Below are 26,659 nucleotides of genomic sequence, written 5' to 3'. Positions count from 1 at the left end.
GGTCGCATTTCTCTCTGAAACGGTTACATTTATGCCCTGCCAGCCCTTGTCGCGTGCTGCGGTATGTGGGGACAATACAAGCAGCACAGTAGAACACAGGAGAAGCATCTAAGTTGATGCAATCGCCCAGTAAGAAGAGCTACATTTATAGTTTTAGTTATCGATTATTGAATTATTGGTCGGTTTGGTGCCTTGGACATGACCGAGGACCTTAAGATTTTGCATGAACCGAGGACTGGCACCCACGTAACACGAGAAAATGTGAAAAGTGTTAATATGTAGTAAAAACCTTAGAAAATCTCCGTGTTTCGTCATTCACCATCGAATCGATATAACGCGAGATCGTCACATTCGTCGCATATCTCTCTTTAACGGTTACATTTATGGTCTGCCAGCCTTTGTCGCGTGCTGCGGTATGTGGGGACAATACAAGCAGCACAGTAGAACACAGGAGAAGCATCTAAGTTGATGCAATCGCACAGTAAGAAGAGCTACATTTATAGTTTTACTTATCGATTATTGAATTATTGGTCGGTTTGGTGCCTTGGACATGACCGAGGACCTTAAGATTTTGCATTAACCGAGGACTGGCAGCCACGTAACAAGAGAAAATGTGAAAAGTGTTAATATGTAGTAAAAACCTTAGAAAATCTCCGTGTTTCGTCATTCACCATCGAATCGATATAACGCGAGATCGTCACATTGGTCGCATTTCTCTCTGAAACGGTTACATTTATGGTATGCCAGCCTTTGTCGCGTGCTGCGGTATGTGGGACAATACAAGCAGCACAGTAGAACACAGGAGAAGCATCTAAGTTGATGCAATCGCACAGTAAGAAGAGCTACATTTATAGTTTTAGTTATCGATTATTGAATTATTGGGCGGTTTGGTGCCTTGGACATGACCGAGGACCTTAAGATTTTGCATGAACCGAGGACTGGCAGCCACGTAACACAAGAAAATGTGAAAAGAGTTAATATGTAGTAAAAACCTTAGAAAATCTCCGTGTTTCGTCATTCACCATCGAATCGGTATAACGCGAGATAGTCACATTGGTCGCATTTCTCTCTGAAACGGTTACATTTATGGTCTGCCAACCCTTGTCGCGTGCTGCGGTATGTGGGGACAATACAAGCAGCACAGTAGAACACAGGAGAAGCATCTAAGTTGATGCAATTGCCCAGTAAGAAGAGCTACATTTATAGTTTTAGTTATCGATTATTGAATTATTGGTCGGTTTGGTGCCTTGGACATAACCGAGGACCTTAAGATTTTGCATGAACCGAGGACTGGCAGCCACGTAACACAAGAAAATGTGAAAAGAGTTAATATGTAGTAAAAACCTTAGAAAATCTCCGTGTTTCGTCATTCACCATCGAATCGATATAACGCGAGATCGTCACATTGGTCGCATTTCTCTCTGAAACGGTTACATTTATGCCCTGCCAGCCCTTGTCGCGTGCTGCGGTATGTGGGGACAATACAAGCAGCACAGTAGAACACAGGAGAAGCATCTAAGTTGATGCAATCGCCCAGTAAGAAGAGCTACATTTATAGTTTTAGTTATCGATTATTGAATTATTGGTCGGTTTGGTGCCTTGGACATGACCGAGGACCTTAAGATTTTGCATGAACGGAGGACTGGCACCCACGTAACACGAGAAAATGTGAAAAGTGTTCATATGTAGTAAAAACCTTAGAAAATCTCCGTGTTTCGTCATTCACCATCGAATCGATATAACGCGAGATCGTCACATTCGTCGTATATCTCTCTTTAACGGTTACATTTATGGTCTGCCAGCCTTTGTCGCGTGCTGCGGTATGTGGGGACAATACAAGCAGCACAGTAGAACACAGGAGAAGCATCTAAGTTGATGCAATCGCACAGTAAGAAGAGCTACATTTATAGTTTTACTTATCGATTATTGAATTATTGGTCGGTTTGGTGCCTTGGACATGACCGAGGACCTTAAGATTTTGCATTAAACGAGGACTGGCAGCCACGTAACAAGAGAAAATGTGAAAAGTGTTAATATGTAGTAAAAACCTTAGAAAATCTCCGTGTTTCGTCATTCACCATCGAATCGATATAACGCGAGATCGTCACATTGGTCGCATTTCTCTCTCAAAAGGTTACATTTATGGTCCGCCGGCCCTTGTCGCGTGCTGCGGTATGTGGGGACAATACAACCAGCACAGTAGAACACAGGAGAAGCATCTAAGTTGATGCAATCGCCCAGTAAGAAGAGCTACATTTATAGTTTTAGTTATCGATTATTGAATTATTGGTCGGTTTGGTGCCTTGGACATGACCGAGGACCTTAAGATTTTGCATGAACCGAGGATTGGCAGCCACGTAACACAAGAAAATGTGAAAAGTGTTAATATGTAGTAAAAACCTTAGAAAATCTGCGTGTTTCGTCATTCACCATCGAATCGATATAACGCGAAATCGTCACATTGGTCGCATTTCTCTCTGAGACGGTTACATTTATGGTCTGCCAGCCCTTGTCGCGTGCTGCGGTTTGTGGGGACAATACAAGCAGCACAGTAGAACACAGGAGAAGCATCTAAGTTGATGCAATCGCCCAGTAAGAAGAGCTACATTTATAGTTTTAGGTATCGATTATTGAATTATTGGTCGGTTTGGTGCCTTGGACATGACCGAGGACCTTAAGATTTTGCATGAACCGAGGACTGGCAGCCACGTAACACAAGAAAATGTGAAAAGTGTTAATATGTAGTAAAAACCTTAGAAAATCTCCGTGTTTCGTCATTCACCATCGAATCGAAATAACGCGAGATAGTCACATTGGTCGCATTTCTCTCTGAAACGGTTACATTTATGGTCTGCCAACCCTTGTCGCGTGCTGCGGTATGTGGGGACAATACAAGCAGCACAGTAGAACACAGGAGAAGCATCTAAGTTGATGCAATTGCCCAGTAAGAAGAGCTACATTTATAGTTTTAGTTATCGATTATTGAATTATTGGTCGGTTTGGTGCCTTGGACATAACCGAGGACCTTAAGATTTTGCATGAACCGAGGACTGGCAGCCACGTAACACAAGAAAATGTGAAAAGAGTTAATATGTAGTAAAAACCTTAGAAAATCTCCGTGTTTCGTCATTCACCATCGAATCGATATAACGCGAGATCGTCACATTGGTCGCATTTCTCTCTGAAACGGTTACATTTATGCCCTGCCAGCCCTTGTCGCGTGCTGCGGTATGTGGGGACAATACAAGCAGCACAGTAGAACACAGGAGAAGCATCTAAGTTGATGCAATCGCCCAGTAAGAAGAGCTACATTTATAGTTTTAGTTATCGATTATTGAATTATTGGTCGGTTTGGTGCCTTGGACATGACCGAGGACCTTAAGATTTTGCATGAACCGAGGACTGGCAGCCACGTAACACGAGAAAATGTGAAAAGTGTTAATATGTAGTAAAAACCTTAGAAAATCTCCGTGTTTCGTCATTCACCATCGAATCGATATAACGCGAGATCGTCACATTCGTCGCATATCTCTCTTTAACGGTTACATTTATGGTCTGCCAGCCTTTGTCGCGTGCTGCGGTATGTGGGGACAATACAAGCAGCACAGTAGAACACAGGAGAAGCATCTAAGTTGATGCAATCGCACAGTAAGAAGAGCTACATTTATAGTTTTACTTATCGATTATTGAATTATTGGTCGGTTTGGTGCCTTGGACATGACCGAGGACCTTAAGATTTTGCATTAACCGAGGACTGGCAGCCACGTAACAAGAGAAAATGTGAAAAGTGTTAATATGTAGTAAAAACCTTAGAAAATCTCCGTGTTTCGTCATTCACCATCGAATCGATATAACGCGAGATCGTCACATTGGTCGCATTTCTCTCTGAAACGGTTACATTTATGGTATGCCAGCCTTTGTCGCGTGCTGCGGTATGTGGGACAATACAAGCAGCACAGTAGAACACAGGAGAAGCATCTAAGTTGATGCAATCGCACAGTAAGAAGAGCTACATTTATAGTTTTAGTTATCGATTATTGAATTATTGGTCGGTTTGGTGCCTTGGACATGACCGAGGACCTTAAGATTTTGCATGAACCGAGGACTGGCAGCCACGTAACACAAGAAAATGTGAAAAGTGTTAATATGTAGTAAAAACCTTAGAAAATCTCCGTGTTTCGTCATTCACCATCGAATCGGTATAACGCGAGATAGTCACATTGGTCGCATTTCTCTCTGAAACGGTTACATTTATGGTCTGCCAACCCTTGTCGCGTGCTGCGGTATGTGGGGACAATACAAGCAGCACAGTAGAACACAGGAGAAGCATCTAAGTTGATGCAATTGCCCAGTAAGAAGAGCTACATTTATAGTTTTAGTTATCGATTATTGAATTATTGGTCGGTTTAGTGCCTTGGACATAACCGAGGACCTTAAGATTTTGCATGAACCGAGGACTGGCAGCCACGTAACACAAGAAAATGTGAAAAGAGTTAATATGTAGTAAAAACCTTAGAAAATCTCCGTGTTTCGTCATTCACCATCGAATCGATATAACGCGAGATCGTCACATTGGTCGCATTTCTCTCTGAAACGGTTACATTTATGCCCTGCCAGCCCTTGTCGCGTGCTGCGGTATGTGGGGACAATACAAGCAGCACAGTAGAACACAGGAGAAGCATCTAAGTTGATGCAATCGCCCAGTAAGAAGAGCTACATTTATAGTTTTAGTTATCGATTATTGAATTATTGGTCGGTTTGGTGCCTTGGACATGACCGAGGACCTTAAGATTTTGCATGAACGGAGGACTGGCACCCACGTAACACGAGAAAATGTGAAAAGTGTTCATATGTAGTAAAAACCTTAGAAAATCTCCGTGTTTCGTCATTCACCATCGAATCGATATAACGCGAGATCGTCACATTCGTCGTATATCTCTCTTTAACGGTTACATTTATGGTCTGCCAGCCTTTGTCGCGTGCTGCGGTATGTGGGGACAATACAAGCAGCACAGTAGAACACAGGAGAAGCATCTAAGTTGATGCAATCGCACAGTAAGAAGAGCTACATTTATAGTTTTACTTATCGATTATTGAATTATTGGTCGGTTTGGTGCCTTGGACATGACCGAGGACCTTAAGATTTTGCATTAACCGAGGACTGGCAGCCACGTAACAAGAGAAAATGTGAAAAGTGTTAATATGTAGTAAAAACCTTAGAAAATCTCCGTGTTTCGTCATTCACCATCGAATCGATATAACGCGAGATCGTCACATTGGTCGCATTTCTCTCTCAAAAGGTTACATTTATGGTCCGCCGGCCCTTGTCGCGTGCTGCGGTATGTGGGGACAATACAACCAGCACAGTAGAACACAGGAGAAGCATCTAAGTTGATGCAATCGCCCAGTAAGAAGAGCTACATTTATAGTTTTAGTTATCGATTATTGAATTATTGGTCGGTTTGGTGCCTTGGACATGACCGAGGACCTTAAGATTTTGCATGAACCGAGGACTGGCAGCCACGTAACACGAGAAAATGTGAAAAGTGTTAATATGTAGTAAAAACCTTAGAAAATCTCCGTGTTTCGTCATTCACCATCGAATCGATATAACGCGAGATCGTCACATTGGTCGCATTTCTCTCTGAAACGGTTACATTTTTGGTCTGCCAGGCTTTGTCGCGTGCTGCGGTATGTGGGGACAATACAAGCAGCACAGTAGAACACAGGAGAAGCATCTAAGTTGATGCAATCGCCCAGTAAGAAGAGCTACATTTATAGTTTTAGGTATCGATTATTGAATTATTGGTCGGTTTGGTGCCTTGGACATGACCGAGGACCTTAAGATTTTGCATGAACCGAGGACTGGCAGCCACGTAACACAAGAAAATGTGAAAAGTGTTAATATGTAGTAAAAACCTTAGAAAATCTCCGTGTTTCGTCATTCACCATCGAATCGAAATAACGCGAGATAGTCACATTGGTCGCATTTCTCTCTGAAACGGTTACATTTATGGTCTGCCAACCCTTGTCGCGTGCTGCGGTATGTGGGGACAATACAAGCAGCACAGTAGAACACAGGAGAAGCATCTAAGTTGATGCAATTGCCCAGTAAGAAGAGCTACATTTATAGTTTTAGTTATCGATTATTGAATTATTGGTCGGTTTGGTGCCTTGGACATAACCGAGGACCTTAAGATTTTGCATGAACCGAGGACTGGCAGCCACGTAACACAAGAAAATGTGAAAAGAGTTAATATGTAGTAAAAACCTTAGAAAATCTCCGTGTTTCGTCATTCACCATCGAATCGATATAACGCGAGATCGTCACATTGGTCGCATTTCTCTCTGAAACGGTTACATTTATGCCCTGCCAGCCCTTGTCGCGTGCTGCGGTATGTGGGGACAATACAAGCAGCACAGTAGAACACAGGAGAAGCATCTAAGTTGATGCAATTGCCCAGTAAGAAGAGCTACATTTATAGTTTTAGTTATCGATTATTGAATTATTGGTCGGTTTGGTGCCTTGGACATGACCGAGGACCTTAAGATTTTGCATGAACCGAGGACTGGCAGCCACGTAACACAAGAAAATGTGAAAAGTGTTAATATGTAGTAAAAACCTTAGAAAATCTCCGTGTTTCGTCATTCACCATCGAATCGGTATAACGCGAGATAGTCACATTGGTCGCATTTCTCTCTGAAACGGTTACATTTATGCCCTGCCAGCCCTTGTCGCGTGCTGCGGTATGTGGGGACAATACAAGCAGCACAGTAGAACACAGGAGAAGCATCTAAGTTGATGCAATCGCCCAGTAAGAAGAGCTACATTTATAGTTTTAGTTATCGATTATTGAATTATTGGTCGGTTTGGTGCCTTGGACATGACCGAGGACCTTAAGATTTTGCATGAACCGAGGACTGGCAGCCACGTAACACAAGAAAATGTGAAAAGTGTTAATATGTAGTAAAAACCTTAGAAAATCTCCGTGTTTCGTCATTCACCATCGAATCGGTATAACGCGAGATAGTCACATTGGTCGCATTTCTCTCTGAAACGGTTACATTTATGGTCTGCCAACCCTTGTCGCGTGCTGCGGTATGTGGGGACAATACAAGCAGCACAGTAGAACACAGGAGAAGCATCTAAGTTGATGCAATTGCCCAGTAAGAAGAGCTACATTTATAGTTTTAGTTATCGATTATTGAATTATTGGTCGGTTTGGTGCCTTGGACATAACCGAGGACCTTAAGATTTTGCATGAACCGAGGACTGGCAGCCACGTAACACAAGAAAATGTGAAAAGAGTTAATATGTAGTAAAAACCTTAGAAAATCTCCGTGTTTCGTCATTCACCATCGAATCGATATAACGCGAGATCGTCACATTGGTCGCATTTCTCTCTGAAACGGTTACATTTATGCCCTGCCAGCCCTTGTCGCGTGCTGCGGTATGTGGGGACAATACAAGCAGCACAGTAGAACACAGGAGAAGCATCTAAGTTGATGCAATCGCCCAGTAAGAAGAGCTACATTTATAGTTTTAGTTATCGATTATTGAATTATTGGTCGGTTTGGTGCCTTGGACATGACCGAGGACCTTAAGATTTTGCATGAACGGAGGACTGGCACCCACGTAACACGAGAAAATGTGAAAAGTGTTCATATGTAGTAAAAACCTTAGAAAATCTCCGTGTTTCGTCATTCACCATCGAATCGATATAACGCGAGATCGTCACATTCGTCGTATATCTCTCTTTAACGGTTACATTTATGGTCTGCCAGCCTTTGTCGCGTGCTGCGGTATGTGGGGACAATACAAGCAGCACAGTAGAACACAGGAGAAGCATCTAAGTTGATGCAATCGCACAGTAAGAAGAGCTACATTTATAGTTTTACTTATCGATTATTGAATTATTGGTCGGTTTGGTGCCTTGGACATGACCGAGGACCTTAAGATTTTGCATGAACCGAGGACTGGCAGCCACGTAACACAAGAAAATGTGAAAAGTGTTAATATGTGTGGTGTCACCGCTAGACACCACACTTGCTAGGTGGTAACTTAAATCGGCCGCGGTCCTGTAGTACATGTCGGACCCGCGTGTCGCCACTGTGTATTCGCAAACGTAGCGCCACCACAGGGCAGGTCACAAGACACGGACTTGACCTCGCCCCAGTTGTACGGACGACATAGCTTGCGACAAGACGTATCACGTCTTCCTCTCAATTGCCGAGAGACAGATTAAATAGCCTTCAGCTAGTCCATCGCTACTACCTAGCAAGGCGCCATGTGTATCATTGCTAATTGCTTACTACTATGCAAGAGATGTATTTCAACAAGAACAAGACTACATTAAAGTTAAGTATATTAAAATCTCTCTTCTTTTCTTTATAGTTTTCATCCAGTCTCCTGTTTCAGAATTTACGCCCGTCTGCGTTAGTTTCGCGTGCACCTAGCCACTCATTGTGTCGAGACCTTAGGGAATCGACACAACAATATGTAGTAAAAACCTTAGAAAATCTCCGTGTTTCGTCATTCACCATCGAATCGGTATAACGCGAGATAGTCACATTGGTCGCATTTCTCTCTGAAACGGTTACATTTATGGTCTGCCAACCCTTGTCGCGTGCTGCGGTATGTGGGGACAATACAAGCAGCACAGTAGAACACAGGAGAAGCATCTAAGTTGATGCAATTGCCCAGTAAGAAGAGCTACATTTATAGTTTTAGTTATCGATTATTGAATTATTGGTCGGTTTGGTGCCTTGGACATAACCGAGGACCTTAAGATTTTGCATGAACCGAGGACTGGCAGCCACGTAACACAAGAAAATGTGAAAAGAGTTAATATGTAGTAAAAACCTTAGAAAATCTCCGTGTTTCGTCATTCACCATCGAATCGATATAACGCGAGATCGTCACATTGGTCGCATTTCTCTCTGAAACGGTTACATTTATGGTCTGCCAGCCCTTGTCGCGTGCTGCGGTATGTGGGGACAATACAAGCAGCACAGTAGAACACAGGAGAAGCATCTAAGTTGATGCAATCGCACAGTAAGAAGAGCTACATTTATAGTTTTACTTATCGATTATTGAATTATTGGTCGGTTTGGTGCCTTGGACATGACCGAGGACCTTAAGATTTTGCATTAACCGAGGACTGGCAGCCACGTAACAAGAGAAAATGTGAAAAGTGTTAATATGTAGTAAAAACCTTAGAAAATCTCCGTGTTTCGTCATTCACCATCGAATCGATATAACGCGAGATCGTCACATTGGTCGCATTTCTCTCTGAAAAGGTTACATTTATGGTCTGCCGGCCCTTGTCGCGTGCTGCGGTATGTGGGGACAATACAACCAGCACAGTAGAACACAGGAGAAGCATCTAAGTTGATGCAATCGCCCAGTAAGAAGAGCTACATTTATAGTTTTAGTTATCGATTATTGAATTATTGGTCGGTTTGGTGCCTTGGACATGACCGAGGACGTTAAGATTTTGCATGAACCGAGGACTGGCAGCCACGTAACACGAGAAAATGTGAAAAGTGTTAATATGTAGTAAAAACCTTAGAAAATCTCCGTGTTTCGTCATTCACCATCGAATCGATATAACGCGAGATGGTCACATTGGTCGCATTTCTCTCTGAAACGGTTACATTTATGGTCTGCCAGCCCTTGTCGCGTGCTGCGATATGTGGGGACAATACAAGCAGCACAGTAGAACACAGGAGAAGCATCTAAGTTGATGCAATCGCCCAGTAAGAAGAGCTACATTTATAGTTTTAGTTATCGATTATTGAATTATTGGTCGGTTTGGTGCCTTGGACATGACCGAGGACCTTAAGATTTTGCATGAACCGAGGACTGGCACCCACGTAACACGAGAAAATGTGAAAAGTGTTAATATGTAGTGAAAACCTTAGAAAATCTCCGTGTTTCGTCATTCACCATCGAATCGATATAACGCGAGATCGTCACATTGGTCGCATTTCTCTCTGAAACGGTTACATTTATGGTCTGCCAACCCTTGTCGCGTGCTGCGGTATGTGGGGACAATACAAGCAGCACAGTAGAACACAGGAGAAGCATCTAAGTTGATGCAATCGCCCAGTAAGAAGAGCTACATTTATAGTTTTAGTTATCGATTATTGAATTATTGGTCGGTTTGGTGCCTTGGACATGACCGAGGACCTTAAGATTTTGCATGAACCGAGGACTGGCAGCCACGTAACACGAGAAAATGTGAAAAGTGTTAATATGTAGTAAAAACCTTAGAAAATCTCCGTGTTTCGTCATTCACCATCGAATCGATATAACGCGAGATCGTCACATTGGTCGCATTTCTCTCTGAAACGGTTACATTTTTGGTCTGCCAGGCTTTGTCGCGTGCTGCGGTATGTGGGGACAATACAAGCAGCACAGTAGAACACAGGAGAAGCATCTAAGTTGATGCAATCGCCCAGTAAGAAGAGCTACATTTATAGTTTTAGATATCGATTATTGAATTATTGGTCGGTTTGGTGCCTTGGACATGACCGAGGACCTTAAGATTTTGCATGAACCGAGGATTGGCAGCCACGTAACACAAGAAAATGTGAAAAGTGTTAATATGTAGTAAAAACCTTAGAAAATCTCCGTGTTTCGTCATTCACCATCGAATCGATATAACGCGAAATCGTCACATTGGTCGCATTTCTCTCTGAGACGGTTACATTTATGGTCTGCCAGCCCTTGTCGCGTGCTGCGGTTTGTGGGGACAATACAAGCAGCACAGTAGAACACAGGAGAAGCATCTAAGTTGATGCAATCGCCCAGTAAGAAGAGCTACATTTATAGTTTTAGGTATCGATTATTGAATTATTGGTCGGTTTGGTGCCTTGGACATGACCGAGGACCTTAAGATTTTGCATGAACCGAGGACTGGCAGCCACGTAACACAAGAAAATGTGAAAAGTCTTAATATGTAGTAAAAACCTTAGAAAATCTCCGTGTTTCGTTATTCACCATCGAATCGAAATAACGCGAGATAGTCACATTGGTCGCATTTCTCTCTGAAACGGTTACATTTATGGTCTGCCAACCCTTGTCGCGTGCTGCGGTATGTGGGGACAATACAAGCAGCACAGTAGAACACAGGAGAAGCATCTAAGTTGATGCAATTGCCCAGTAAGAAGAGCTACATTTATAGTTTTAGTTATCGATTATTGAATTATTGGTCGGTTTGGTGCCTTGGACATAACCGAGGACCTTAAGATTTTGCATGAACCGAGGACTGGCAGCCACGTAACACAAGAAAATGTGAAAAGAGATAATATGTAGTAAGAACCTTAGAAAATCTCTGTGTTTCGTCATTCACCATCGAATCGATATAACGCGAGATCGTCACATTGGTCGCATTTCTCTCTGAAACGGTTACATTTATGCCCTGCCAGCCCTTGTCGCGTGCTGCGGTATGTGGGGACAATACAAGCAGCACAGTAGAACACAGGAGAAGCATCTAAGTTGATGCAATCGCCCAGTAAGAAGAGCTACATTTATAGTTTTAGTTATCGATTATTGAATTATTGGTCGGTTTGGTGCCTTGGACATGACCGAGGACCTTAAGATTTTGCATGAACCGAGGACTGGCACCCACGTAACACGAGAAAATGTGAAAAGTGTTAATATGTAGTAAAAACCTTAGAAAATCTCCGTGTTTCGTCATTCACCATCGAATCGATATAACGCGAGATCGTCACATTCGTCGCATTTCTCTCTGAAACGGTTACATTTATGCCCTGCCAGCCCTTGTCGCGTGCTGCGGTATGTGGGGACAATACAAGCAGCACAGTAGAACACAGGAGAAGCATCTAAGTTGATGCAATCGCCCAGTAAGAAGAGCTACATTTATAGTTTTAGTTATCGATTATTGAATTATTGGTCGGTTTGGTGCCTTGGACATGACCGAGGACCTTAAGATTTTGCATGAACCGAGGACTGGCACCCACGTAACACGAGAAAATGTGAAAAGTGTTCATATGTAGTAAAAACCTTAGAAAATCTCCGTGTTTCGTCATTCACCATCGAATCGATATAACGCGAGATCGTCACATTCGTCGCATATCTCTCTTTAACGGTTACATTTATGGTCTGCCAGCCTTTGTCGCGTGCTGCGGTATGTGGGGACAATACAAGCAGCACAGTAGAACACAGGAGAAGCATCTAAGTTGATGCAATCGCACAGTAAGAAGAGCTACATTTATAGTTTTACTTATCGATTATTGAATTATTGGTCGGTTTGGTGCCTTGGACATGACCGAGGACCTTAAGATTTTGCATTAACCGAGGACTGGCAGCCACGTAACAAGAGAAAATGTGAAAAGTGTTAATATGTAGTAAAAACCTTAGAAAATCTCCGTGTTTCGTCATTCACCATCGAATCGATATAACGCGAGATCGTCACATTGGTCGCATTTCTCTCTGAAAAGGTTACATTTATGGTCTGCCGGCCCTTGTCGCGTGCTGCGGTATGTGGGGACAATACAACCAGCACAGTAGAACACAGGAGAAGCATCTAAGTTGATGCAATCGCCCAGTAAGAAGAGCTACATTTATAGTTTTAGTTATCGATTATTGAATTATTGGTCGGTTTGGTGCCTTGGACATGACCGAGGACGTTAAGATTTTGCATGAACCGAGGACTGGCAGCCACGTAACACGAGAAAATGTGAAAAGTGTTAATATGTAGTAAAAACCTTAGAAAATCTCCGTGTTTCGTCATTCACCATCGAATCGATATAACGCGAGATCGTCACATTGGTCGCATTTCTCTCTGAAACGGTTACATTTATGGTCTGCCAGCCCTTGTCGCGTGCTGCGATATGTGGGGACAATACAAGCAGCACAGTAGAACACAGGAGAAGCATCTAAGTTGATGCAATCGCCCAGTAAGAAGAGCTACATTTATAGTTTTAGTTATCGATTATTGAATTATTGGTCGGTTTGGTGCCTTGGACATGACCGAGGACCTTAAGATTTTGCATGAACCGAGGACTGGCACCCACGTAACACGAGAAAATGTGAAAAGTGTTAATATGTAGTGAAAACCTTAGAAAATCTCCGTGTTTCGTCATTCACCATCGAATCGATATAACGCGAGATCGTCACATTGGTCGCATTTCTCTCTGAAACGGTTACATTTATGGTCTGCCAACCCTTGTCGCGTGCTGCGGTATGTGGGGACAATACAAGCAGCACAGTAGAACACAGGAGAAGCATCTAAGTTGATGCAATCGCCCAGTAAGAAGAGGTACATTTATAGTTTTAGTTATCGATTATTGAATTATTGGTCGGTTTGGTGCCTTGGACATGACCGAGGACCTTAAGATTTTGCATGAACCGAGGACTGGCAGCCACGTAACACGAGAAAATGTGAAAAGTGTTAATATGTAGTAAAAACCTTAGAAAATCTCCGTGTTTCGTCATTCACCATCGAATCGATATAACGCGAGATCGTCACATTGGTCGCATTTCTCTCTGAAACGGTTACATTTTTGGTCTGCCAGGCTTTGTCGCGTGCTGCGGTATGTGGGGACAATACAAGCAGCACAGTAGAACACAGGAGAAGCATCTAAGTTGATGCAATCGCCCAGTAAGAAGAGCTACATTTATAGTTTTAGATATCGATTATTGAATTATTGGTCGGTTTGGTGCCTTGGACATGACCGAGGACCTTAAGATTTTGCATTAACCGAGGATTGGCAGCCACGTAACACAAGAAAATGTGAAAAGTGTTAATATGTAGTAAAAACCTTAGAAAATCTCCGTGTTTCGTCATTCACCATCGAATCGATATAACGCGAAATCGTCACATTGGTCGCATTTCTCTCTGAGACGGTTACATTTATGGTCTGCCAGCCCTTGTCGCGTGCTGCGGTTTGTGGGGACAATACAAGCAGCACAGTAGAACACAGGAGAAGCATCTAAGTTGATGCAATCGCCCAGTAAGAAGAGCTACATTTATAGTTTTAGGTATCGATTATTGAATTATTGGTCGGTTTGGTGCATTGGACATGACCGAGGACCTTAAGATTTTGCATGAACCGAGAACTGGCAGCCGCGTAACACAAGAAAATGTGAAAAGTGTTAATATGTAGTAAAAACCTTAGAAAATCTCCGTGTTTCGTTATTCACCATCGAATCGAAATAACGCGAGATAGTCACATTGGTCGCATTTCTCTCTGAAACGGTTACATTTATGGTCTGCCAACCCTTGTCGCGTGCTGCGGTATGTGGGGACAATACAAGCAGCACAGTAGAACACAGGAGAAGCATCTAAGTTGATGCAATTGCCCAGTAAGAAGAGCTACATTTATAGTTTTAGTTATCGATTATTGAATTATTGGTCGGTTTGGTGCCTTGGACATAACCGAGGACCTTAAGATTTTGCATGAACCGAGGACTGGCAGCCACGTAACACAAGAAAATGTGAAAAGAGATAATATGTAGTAAAAACCTTAGAAAATCTCCGTGTTTCGTCATTCACCATCGAATCGATATAACGCGAGATCGTCACATTGGTCGCATTTCTCTCTGAAACGGTTACATTTATGCCCTGCCAGCCCTTGTCGCGTGCTGCGGTATGTGGGGACAATACAAGCAGCACAGTAGAACACAGGAGAAGCATCTAAGTTGATGCAATCGCCCAGTAAGAAGAGCTACATTTATAGTTTTAGTTATCGATTATTGAATTATTGGTCGGTTTGGTGCCTTGGACATGACCGAGGACCTTAAGATTTTGCATGAACCGAGGACTGGCACCCACGTAACACGAGAAAATGTGAAAAGTGTTAATATGTAGTAAAAACCTTAGAAAATCTCCGTGTTTCGTCATTCACCATCGAATCGATATAACGCGAGATCGTCACATTCGTCGCATTTCTCTCTGAAACGGTTACATTTATGCCCTGCCAGCCCTTGTCGCGTGCTGCGGTATGTGGGGACAATACAAGCAGCACAGTAGAACACAGGAGAAGCATCTAAGTTGATGCAATCGCCCAGTAAGAAGAGCTACATTTATAGTTTTAGTTATCGATTATTGAATTATTGGTCGGTTTGGTGCCTTGGACATGACCGAGGACCTTAAGATTTTGCATGAACCGAGGACTGGCACCCACGTAACACGAGAAAATGTGAAAAGTGTTAATATGTAGTAAAAACCTTAGAAAATCTCCGTGTTTCGTCATTCACCATGGAATCGATATAACGCGAGATCGTCACATTGGTCGCATTTCTCTCTGAAACGGTTACATTTATGGTATGCCAGCCTTTGTCGCGTGCTGCGGTATGTGGGACAATACAAGCAGCACAGTAGAACACAGGAGAAGCATCTAAGTTGATGCAATCGCACAGTAAGAAGAGCTACATTTATAGTTTTAGTTATCGATTATTGAATTATTGGTCGGTTTGGTGCCTTGGACATGACCGAGGACCTTAAGATTTTGCATGAACCGAGGACTGGCAGCCACGTAACACAAGAAAATGTGAAAAGTGTTAATATGTAGTAAAAACCTTAGAAAATCTCCGTGTTTCGTCATTCACCATCGAATCGGTATAACGCGAGATAGTCACATTGGTCGCATTTCTCTCTGAAACGGTTACATTTATGGTCTGCCAACCCTTGTCGCGTGCTGCGGTATGTGGGGACAATACAACCAGCACAGTAGAACACAGGAGAAGCATCTAAGTTGATGCAATCGCCCAGTAAGAAGAGCTACATTTATAGTTTTAGTTATCGATTATTGAATTATTGGTCGGTTTGGTGCCTTGGACATGACCGAGGACGTTAAGATTTTGCATGAACCGAGGACTGGCAGCCACGTAACACGAGAAAATGTGAAAAGTGTTAATATGTAGTAAAAACCTTAGAAAATCTCCGTGTTTCGTCATTCACCATCGAATCGATATAACGCGAGATCGTCACATTGGTCGCATTTCTCTCTGAAACGGTTACATTTATGGTCTGCCAGCCCTTGTCGCGTGCTGCGATATGTGGGGACAATACAAGCAGCACAGTAGAACACAGGAGAAGCATCTAAGTTGATGCAATCGCCCAGTAAGAAGAGCTACATTTATAGTTTTAGTTATCGATTATTGAATTATTGGTCGGTTTGGTGCCTTGGACATGACCGAGGACCTTAAGATTTTGCATGAACCGAGGACTGGTACCCACGTAACACGAGAAAATGTGAAAAGTGTTAATATGTAGTAAAAACGTTAGAAAATCTCCGTGTTTCGTCATTCACCATCGAATCGATATAACGCGAGATCGTCACATTGGTCGCATTTCTCTCTGAAACGGTTACATTTATGGTCTGCCAGCCCTTGTCGCGTGCTGGGTTATGTGGGGACAATACAAGCAGCACAGTAGAACACAGGAGAAGCATCTAAGTTGATGCAATCGCCCAGTAAGAAGAGCTACATTTATAGTTTTAGTTATCGATTATTGAATTATTGGTCGGTTTGGTGCCTTGGACATAACCGAGGACCTTAAGATTTTGCATGAACCGAGGACTGGCAGCCACGTAACACAAGAAAATGTGAAAAGAGTTAATATGTAGTAAAAACCTTAGAAAATCTCCGTGTTTCGTCATTCACCATCGAATCGATATAACGCGAGATCGTCACATTGGTCGCATTTCTCTCTGAAACGGTTACATTTATGCCCTGCCAGCCCTTGTCGCGCGCTGCGGTATGTGGGGACAATACAAGCAGCACAGTAGAACACAGGAGAAGCATCTAAGTTGATGCAATCGCCCAGTAAGAAGAGCTACATTTATAGTTTTAGTTATCGATTATTGAATTATTGGTCGGTTTGGTGCCTTGGACATGACCGAGGACCTTAAGATTTTGCATGAACCGAGGACTGGCAGCCACGTAACACGAGAAAATGTGAAAAGTGTTAATATGTAGTAAAAACCTTAGAAAATCTCCGTGTTTCGTCATTCACCATCGAATCGATATAACGCGAGATCGTCACATTCGTCGCATATCTCTCTTTAACGGTTACATTTATGGTCTGCCAGCCTTTGTCGCGTGCTGCGGTATGTGGGGACAATACAAGCAGCACAGTAGAACACAGGAGAAGCATCTAAGTTGATGCAATCGCCCAGTAAGAAGAGCTACATTTATAGTTTTAGTTATCGATTATTGAATTATTGGTCGGTTTGGTGCCTTGGACATGACCGTGGACCTTAAGATTTTGCATTAACCGAGGACTGGCAGCCACGTAACAAGAGAAAATGTGAAAAGTGTTAATATGTAGTAAAAACCTTAGAAAATCTCCGTGTTTCGTCATTCACCATCGAATCGATATAACGCGAGATCGTCACATTGGTCGCATTTCTCTCTGAAAAGGTTACATTTATGGTCTGCCAGCCCTTGTCGCGTGCTGCGGTATGTGGGGACAATACAACCAGCACAGTAGAACACAGGAGAAGCATCTAAGTTGATGCAATCGCCCAGTAAGAAGAGCTACATTTATAGTTTTAGTTATCGATTATTGAATTATTGGTCGGTTTGGTGCCTTGGACATGACCGAGGACGTTAAGATTTTGCATGAACCGAGGACTGGCAGCCACGTAACACGAGAAAATGTGAAAAGTGTTAATATGTAGTAAAAACCTTAGAAAATCTCCGTGTTTCGTCATTCACCATCGAATCGATATAACGCGAGATCGTCACATTGGTCGCATTTCTCTCTGAAACGGTTACATTTATGGTCTGCCAGCCCTTGTCGCGTGCTGCGATATGTGGGGACAATACAAGCAGCACAGTAGAACACAGGAGAAGCATCTAAGTTGATGCAATCGCCCAGTAAGAAGAGCTACATTTATAGTTTTAGTTATCGATTATTGAATTATTGGTCGGTTTGGTGCCTTGGACATGACCGAGGACCTTAAGATTTTGCATGAACCGAGGACTGGTACCCACGGAACACGAGAAAATGTGAAAAGTGTTAATATGTAGTAAAAACGTTAGAAAATCTCCGTGTTTCGTCATTCACCATCGAATCGATATAACGCGAGATCGTCACATTGGTCGCATTTCTCTCTGAAACGGTTACATTTATGGTCTGCCAGCCCTTGTCGCGTGCTGGGTTATGTGGGGACAATACAAGCAGCACAGTAGAACACAGGAGAAGCATCTAAGTTGATGCAATCGCCCAGTAAGAAGAGCTACATTTATAGTTTTAGTTATCGATTATTGAATTATTGGTGTTTGGTGCCTTGGACATGACCGAGGACCTTAAGATTTTGCATGAACCGAGGACTGGCAGCCACGTAACACGAGAAAATGTGAAAAGTGTTAATATGTAGTAAAAACCTTAGAAAATCTCCGTGTTTCGTCATTCACCATCGTATCGATATAACGCGAGATCGTCACATTGGTCGCATTTCTCTCTGAAACGGTTACATTTATGGTCTGCCAGCCCTTGTCGCGTGCTGCGGTATGTGGGGACAATACAAGCAGCACAGTAGAACACAGGAGAAGCATCTAAGTTGATGCAATCGCCCAGTAAGAAGAGCTACATTTATAGTTTTAGTTATCGATTATTGAATTATTGGTCGGTTTGGTGCCTTGGACATGACCGAGGACCTTAAGATTTTGCATGAACCGAGGACTGGCAGCCACGTAACACGAGAAAATGTGAAAAGTGTTAATATGTAGTAAAAACCTTAGAAAATCTCCGTGTTTCGTCATTCACCATCGAATCGATATAACGCGAGATCGTCACATTGGTCGCATTTCTCCCTGAAACGGTTACATTTATGGTCTGCCAGCCCTTGTCGCGTGCTGCGGTATGTGGGGACAATACAAGCAGCACAGTAGAACACAGGAGAAGCATCTAAGTTGATGCAATCGCCCAGTAAGAAGAGCTACATTTATAGTTTTAGTTATCGATTATTGAATTATTGGTCGGTTTGGTGTCTTGGACATGACCGAGGACCTTAAGATTTTGCATGAACCGAGGACTGGCAGCCACGTAACACGAGAAAATGTGAAAAGTGTTAATATGTAGTAAAAACCTTAGAAAATCTCCGTGTTTCGTCATTCACCATCGAATCGATATAACGCGAGATCGTCACATTGGTCGCATTTCTCTCTGAAACGGTTACATTTATGGTCTGCCAGCCCTTGTCGCGTGCTGGGTTATGTGAGGACAATACAAGCAGCACAGTAGAACACAGGAGAAGCTTCTAAGTTGATGCAATCGCCCAGTAAGAAGAGCTACATTTATAGTTTTAGTTATCGATTATTGAATTATTGGTCGGTTTGGTGCCTTGGACATGACCGAGGACCTTAAGATTTTGCATGAACCGAGGACTGGCAGCCACGTAACACGAGAAAATGTGAAAAGTGTTAATATGTAGTAAAAACCTTAGAAAATCTCCGTGTTTCGTCATTCACCATCGAATCGATATAACGCGAGATCGTCACATTGGTCGCATTTCTCTCTGAAACGGTTACATTTATGGTCTGCCAGCCCTTGTCGCGTGCTGCGGTATGTGGGGACAATACAAGCAGCACAGTAGAACACAGGAGAAGCATCTAAGTTGATGCAATCGCCCAGTAAGAAGAGCTACATTTATAGTTTTAGTTATCGATTATTGAATTATTGGTCGGTTTGGTGCCTTGGACATGACCGAGGACCTTAAGATTTTGCATGAACCGAGGACTGGCAGCCACGTAACACGAGAAAATGTGAAAAGTGTTAATATGTAGTAAAAACCTTAGAAAATCTCCGTGTTTCGTCATTCACCATCGAATCGATATAACGCGAGATCGTCACATTGGTCGCATTTCTCTCTGAAACGGTTACATTTATGGTCTGCCAGCCCTTGTCGCGTGCTGCGGTATGTGGGGACAATACAAGCAGCACAGTAGAACACAGGAGAAGCATCTAAGTTGATGCAATCGCCCAGTAAGAAGAGCTACATTTATAGTTTTAGTTATCGATTATTGAATTATTGGTCGGTTTGGTGCCTTGGACATGACCGAGGACCTTAAGATTTTGCATTAACCGAGGACTGGCAGCCACGTAACAAGAGAAAATGTGAAAAGTGTTAATATGTAGTAAAAACCTTAGAAAATCTCCGTGTTTCGTCATTCACCATCGAATCGATATAACGCGAGATCGTCACATTGGTCGCATTTCTCTCTGAAAAGGTTACATTTATGGTCTGCCAGCCCTTGTCGCGTGCTGCGGTATGTGGGGACAATACAACCAGCACAGTAGAACACAGGAGAAGCATCTAAGTTGATGCAATCGCCCAGTAAGAAGAGCTACATTTATAGTTTTAGTTATCGATTATTGAATTATTGGTCGGTTTGGTGCCTTGGACATGACCGAGGACGTTAAGATTTTGCATGAACCGAGGACTGGCAGCCACGTAACACGAGAAAATGTGAAAAGTGTTAATATGTAGTAAAAACCTTAGAAAATCTCCGTGTTTCGTCATTCACCATCGAATCGATATAACGCGAGATCGTCACATTGGTCGCATTTCTCTCTGAAACGGTTACATTTATGGTCTGCCAGCCCTTGTCGCGTGCTGCGATATGTGGGGACAATACAAGCAGCACAGTAGAACACAGGAGAAGCATCTAAGTTGATGCAATCGCCCAGTAAGAAGAGCTACATTTATAGTTTTAGTTATCGATTATTGAATTATTGGTCGGTTTGGTGCCTTGGACATGACCAAGGACCTTAAGATTTTGCATTAACCGAGGACTGGCAGCCACGTAACAAGAGAAAATGTGAAAAGTGTTAATATGTAGTAAAAACCTTAGAAAATCTCCGTGTTTCGTCATTCACCATCGAATCGATATAACGCGAGATCGTCACATTGGTCGCATTTCTCTCTGAAAAGGTTACATTTATGGTCTGCCAGCCCTTGTCGCGTGCTGCGGTATGTGGGGACAATACAACCAGCACAGTAGAACACAGGAGAAGCATCTAAGTTGATGCAATCGCCCAGTAAGAAGAGCTACATTTATAGTTTTAGTTATCGATTATTGAATTATTGGTCGGTTTGGTGCCTTGGACATGACCGAGGACGTTAAGATTTTGCATGAACCGAGGACTGGCAGCCACGTAACACGAGAAAATGTGAAAAGTGTTAATATGTAGTAAAAACCTTAGAAAATCTCCGTGTTTCGTCATTCACCATCGAATCGATATAACGCGAGATCGTCACATTGGTCGCATTTCTCTCTGAAACGGTTACATTTATGGTCTGCCAGCCCTTGTCGCGTGCTGCGGTATGTGGGGACAATACAAGCAGCACAGTAGAACACAGGAGAAGCATCTAAGTTGATGCAATCGCCCAGTAAGAAGAGCTACATTTATAGTTTTAGTTATCGATTATTGAATTATTGGTCGGTTTGGTGCCTTGGACATGACCGAGGACCTTAAGATTTTGCATGAACCGAGGACTGGCAGCCACGTAACACGAGAAAATGTGAAAGGTGTTAATATGTAGTAAAAACCTTAGAAAATCTCCGTGTTTCGTCATTCACCATCGAATCGAAATAACGCGAGATCGTCACATTGTTCGCATTTCTCTCTGAAACGGTTACATTTATGGTCTGCCAGCCCTTGTCGCGTGCTGCGGTATGTGGGGACAATACAAGCTCACAGTAGAACACAGGAGAAGCATCTAAGTTGATGCAATCGCCCAGTAAGAAGACCTACATTTGTAGTTTTAGTTATCGATTATTGAATTATTGGTCGGTTTGGTGCCTTGGACATGACCGAGGACCTTAAGATTTTGCATGAACCGAGGACTGGCAGCCACGTAACACGAGAAAATGTGAAAAGTGTTAATATGTAGTAAAAACCTTAGAAAATCTCCGTGTTTCGTCATTCACCATCGAATCGATATAACGCGAGATCGTCACATTGGTCGCATTTCTCTCTGAAACGGTTACATTTTAGGTCTGCCAGCCCTTGTCGCGTGCTGCGGTATGTGGGGACAACACAAGCAGCACAGTAGAACACAGGAGAAGCATCTAAGTTGATGCAATTGCCCAGTAAGAAGAGCTACATTTATAGTTTTAGTTATCGATTATTTAATTATTGGTCGGTTTGTTGCCTTGGACATGACCGAGGACCTTTTGATTTTGCATGAACCGAGGACTGGCAGCCACGTAACACGAGAAAATGTGAAAAGTGTTAATATGTAGTAAAAACCTTAGAAAATCTCCGTGTTTCGTCATTCACCATCGAATCGATATAACGCGAGATCGTCACATTGGTCGCATTTCTCTCTGAAACGGTTACATTTATTGTCTGCCAGCCCTTGTCGCGTGCTGGGTTATGTGGGGACAATACAAGCAGCACAGTAGAACACAGGAGAAGCATCTAAGTTGATGCAATCGCCCAGTAAGAAGAGCTACATTTATAGTTTTAGTTATCGATTATTGAATTATTGGTCGGTTTGGTGCCTTGGACATGACCGAGGACCTTAAGATTTTGCATGAACCGAGGACTGGCAGCCACGTAACACGAGAAAATGTGAAAAGTGTTAATATGTAGTAAAAACCTTAGAAAATCTCCGTGTTTCGTCATTCACCATCGAATCGATATAACGCGAGATCGTCACATTGGTCGCATTTCTCTCTGAAACGGTTACATTTATGGTCTGCCAGCCCTTGTCGCGTGCTGCGGTATGTGGGGACAATACAAGCAGCACAGTAGAACACAGGAGAAGCATCTTAGTTGATGCAATCGCCCAGTAAGAAAAGCTACATTTATAGTTTTAGTTATCGATTATCGAATTATTTGTCGGTTTGGTGCCTTGGACATGACCGAGGACCTTAAGATTTTACATGAACCGAGGACTGGCAGCCACGTAACACGAGAAAATGTGAAAAGTGTTAATATGTAGTAAAAACCTTAGAAAATCTCCGTGTTTCGTCATTCACCATCGAATCGATATAACGCGAGATCGTCACATTGGTCGCATTTCTCTCTGAAACGGTTACATTTATGCCCTGCCAGCCCTTGTCGCGTGCTGCGGTATGTGGGGACAATACAAGCAGCACAGTAGAACACAGGAGAAGCATCTAAGTTGATGCAATCGCCCAGTAAGAAGAGCTACATTTATAGTTTTAGCTATCGGTTACTGAATTATTGGTCGGTTTGGTGCCTTGGACATGACCGAGGACCTTAAGGTTATGCATGAACCGAGGACTGGCAGCCACGTAACACGAGAAAATGTGAAAAGTGTTTATATGTAGTAAAAACCTTAGAAAATCTCCGTGTTTCGTCATTCACCATCGTATCGATATAACGCGAGATCGTCACATTGGTCGCATTTCTCTCTGAAACGGTTACATTTATGGTCTGCCAGCCCTTGTCGCGTGCTGCGGTGTGTGGGGACAATACAAGCAGCACAGTAGAACACAGGAGAAGCATCTAAGTTGATGCAATCGCCCAGTAAGAAGAGCTACATTTATAGTTTTAGTTATCGATTATTGAATTATTGGTCGGTTTGGTGCCTTGGACATGACCGAGGACCTTAAGATTTTGCATGAACCGAGGACTGGCAGCCACGTAACACGAGAAAATGTGAAAAGTGTTAATATGTAGTAAAAACCTTAGAAAATCTCCGTGTTTCGTCATTCACCATCGAATCGATATAACGCGAGATCGTCACATTGGTCGCATTTCTCTCTGAAACGGTTACATTTATGGTCTGCCAGCCCTTGTCGCGTGCTGCGGTATGTGGGGACAATACAAGCAGCACAGTAGAACACAGGAGAAGCATCTAAGTTGATGCAATCGCCCAGTAAGAAGAGCTACATTTATAGTTTTAGTTATCGATTATTGAATTATTGGTCGGTTTGGTGCCTTGGACATGACCGAGGACCTTAAGATTTTGCATGAACCGAGGTCTGGCAGCCACGTAACACGAGAAAATGTGAAAAGTGTTAATATGTAGTAAAAACCTTAGAAAATCTCCGTGTTTCGTCATTCACCATCGAATCGATATAACGCGAGATCGTCACATTGGTCGCATTTCTCTCTGAAACGGTTACATTTATGGTCAGCCAGCCCTTGTCGCGTGCTGGGTTATGTGAGGACAATACAAGCAGCACAGTAGAACACAGGAGAAGCATCTAAGTTGATGCAATCGCCCAGTAAGAAGAGCTACATTCATAGTTTTAGTTATCGATTATTGAATTATTGGTCGGTTTGGTGCCTTGGACATGACCGAGGACCTTAAGATTTTGCATGAACCGAGGACTGGCAGCCACGTAACACGAGAAAATGTAAAAAGTGTTAATATGTAGTGAAAACCTTAGAAAATCTCCGTGTTTCGTCATTCACCATCGAATCGATATAACGCGAGATCGTCACATTGGTCGCATTTCTCTCTGAAACGGTTACATTTATGGTCTGCCAGCCCTTGTCGCGTGCTGCGGTATGTGGGGACAATACAAGCAGCACAGTAGAACACAGGAGAAGCATCTAAGTTGATGCAATCGCCCAGTAAGAAGAGCTACATTTATAGTTTTAGTTATCGATTATTGAATTATTGGTCGGTTTGGTGCCTTGGACATGACCGAGGACCTTAAGATTTTGCATGAACCGAGGACTGGCAGCCACGTAACACGAGAAAATGTGAAAAGTGTTAATATGTAGTAAAAACCTTAGAAAATCTCCGTGTTTCGTCATTCACCATCGAATCGATATAACGCGAGATCGTCACATTGGTCGCATTTCTCTCTGAAACGGTTACATTTATTGTCTGCCAGCCCTTGTCGCGTGCTGCGGTATGTGGGGACAATACAAGCAGCACAGTAGAACACAGGAGAAGCATCTAAGTTGATGCAATCGCCCAGTAAGAAGAGCTACATTTATAGTTTTAGTTATCGATTATTGAATTATTGGTCGGTTTGGTGCCTTGGACATGACCGAGGACCTTAAGATTTTGCATGAACCGAGGACTGGCAGCCACGTAACACGAGAAAATGTGAAAAGTGTTAATATGTAGTAAAAACCTTAGAAAATCTCCGTGTTTCGTCATTCACCATCGAATCGATATAACGCGAGATCGTCACATTGGTCGCATTTCTCTCTGAAACGGTTACATTTATGGTCTGCCAGCCCTTGTCGCGTGCTGCGGTATGTGGGGACAATACAAGCAGCACAGTAGAACACAGGAGAAGCATCTTAGTTGATGCAATCGCCCAGTAAGAAAAGCTACATTTATAGTTTTAGTTATCGATTATCGAATTATTTGTCGGTTTGGTGCCTTGGACATGACCGAGGACCTTAAGATTTTACATGAACCGAGGACTGGCAGCCACGTAACACGAGAAAATGTGAAAAGTGTTAATATGTAGTAAAAACCTTAGAAAATCTCCGTGTTTCGTCATTCACCATCGAATCGATATAACGCGAGATCGTCACATTGGTCGCATTTCTCTCTGAAACGGTTACATTTATGCCCTGCCAGCCCTTGTCGCGTGCTGCGGTATGTGGGGACAATACAAGCAGCACAGTAGAACACAGGAGAAGCATCTAAGTTGATGCAATCGCCCAGTAAGAAGAGCTACATTTATAGTTTTAGCTATCGGTTACTGAATTATTGGTCGGTTTGGTGCCTTGGACATGACCGAGGACCTTAAGGTTATGCATGAACCGAGGACTGGCAGCCACGTAACACGAGAAAATGTGAAAAGTGTTTATATGTAGTAAAAACCTTAGAAAATCTCCGTGTTTCGTCATTCACCATCGTATCGATATAACGCGAGATCGTCACATTGGTCGCATTTCTCTCTGAAACGGTTACATTTATGGTCTGCCAGCCCTTGTCGCGTGCTGCGGTATGTGGGGACAATACAAGCAGCACAGTAGAACACAGGAGAAGCATCTAAGTTGATGCAATCGCCCAGTAAGAAGAGCTACATTTATAGTTTTAGTTATCGATTATTGAATTATTGGTCGGTTTGGTGCCTTGGACATGACCGAGGACCTTAAGATTTTGCATGAACCGAGGACTGGCAGCCACGTAACACGAGAAAATGTGAAAAGTGTTAATATGTAGTAAAAACCTTAGAAAATCTCCGTGTTTCGTCATTCACCATCGAATCGATATAACGCGAGATCGTCACATTGGTCGCATTTCTCTCTGAAACGGTTACATTTATGGTCTGCCAGCCCTTGTCGCGTGCTGCGGTATGTGGGGACAATACAAGCAGCACAGTAGAACACAGGAGAAGCATCTAAGTTGATGCAATCGCCCAGTAAGAAGAGCTACATTTATAGTTTTAGTTATCGATTATTGAATTATTGGTCGGTTTGGTGCCTTGGACATGACCGAGGACCTTAAGATTTTGCATGAACCGAGGTCTGGCAGCCACGTAACACGAGAAAATGTGAAAAGTGTTAATATGTAGTAAAAACCTTAGAAAATCTCCGTGTTTCGTCATTCACCATCGAATCGATATAACGCGAGATCGTCACATTGGTCGCATTTCTCTCTGAAACGGTTACATTTATGGTCAGCCAGCCCTTGTCGCGTGCTGGGTTATGTGAGGACAATACAAGCAGCACAGTAGAACACAGGAGAAGCATCTAAGTTGATGCAATCGCCCAGTAAGAAG

The sequence above is a fragment of the Schistocerca nitens genome, chromosome 12 (genome assembly GCF_023898315.1).
Source record: "Schistocerca nitens isolate TAMUIC-IGC-003100 chromosome 12, iqSchNite1.1, whole genome shotgun sequence".
In the NCBI taxonomy this organism is placed as follows: Eukaryota; Metazoa; Arthropoda; class Insecta; order Orthoptera; family Acrididae; genus Schistocerca; species Schistocerca nitens.
Note: the sequence above shows the minus strand (reverse complement) of the source record.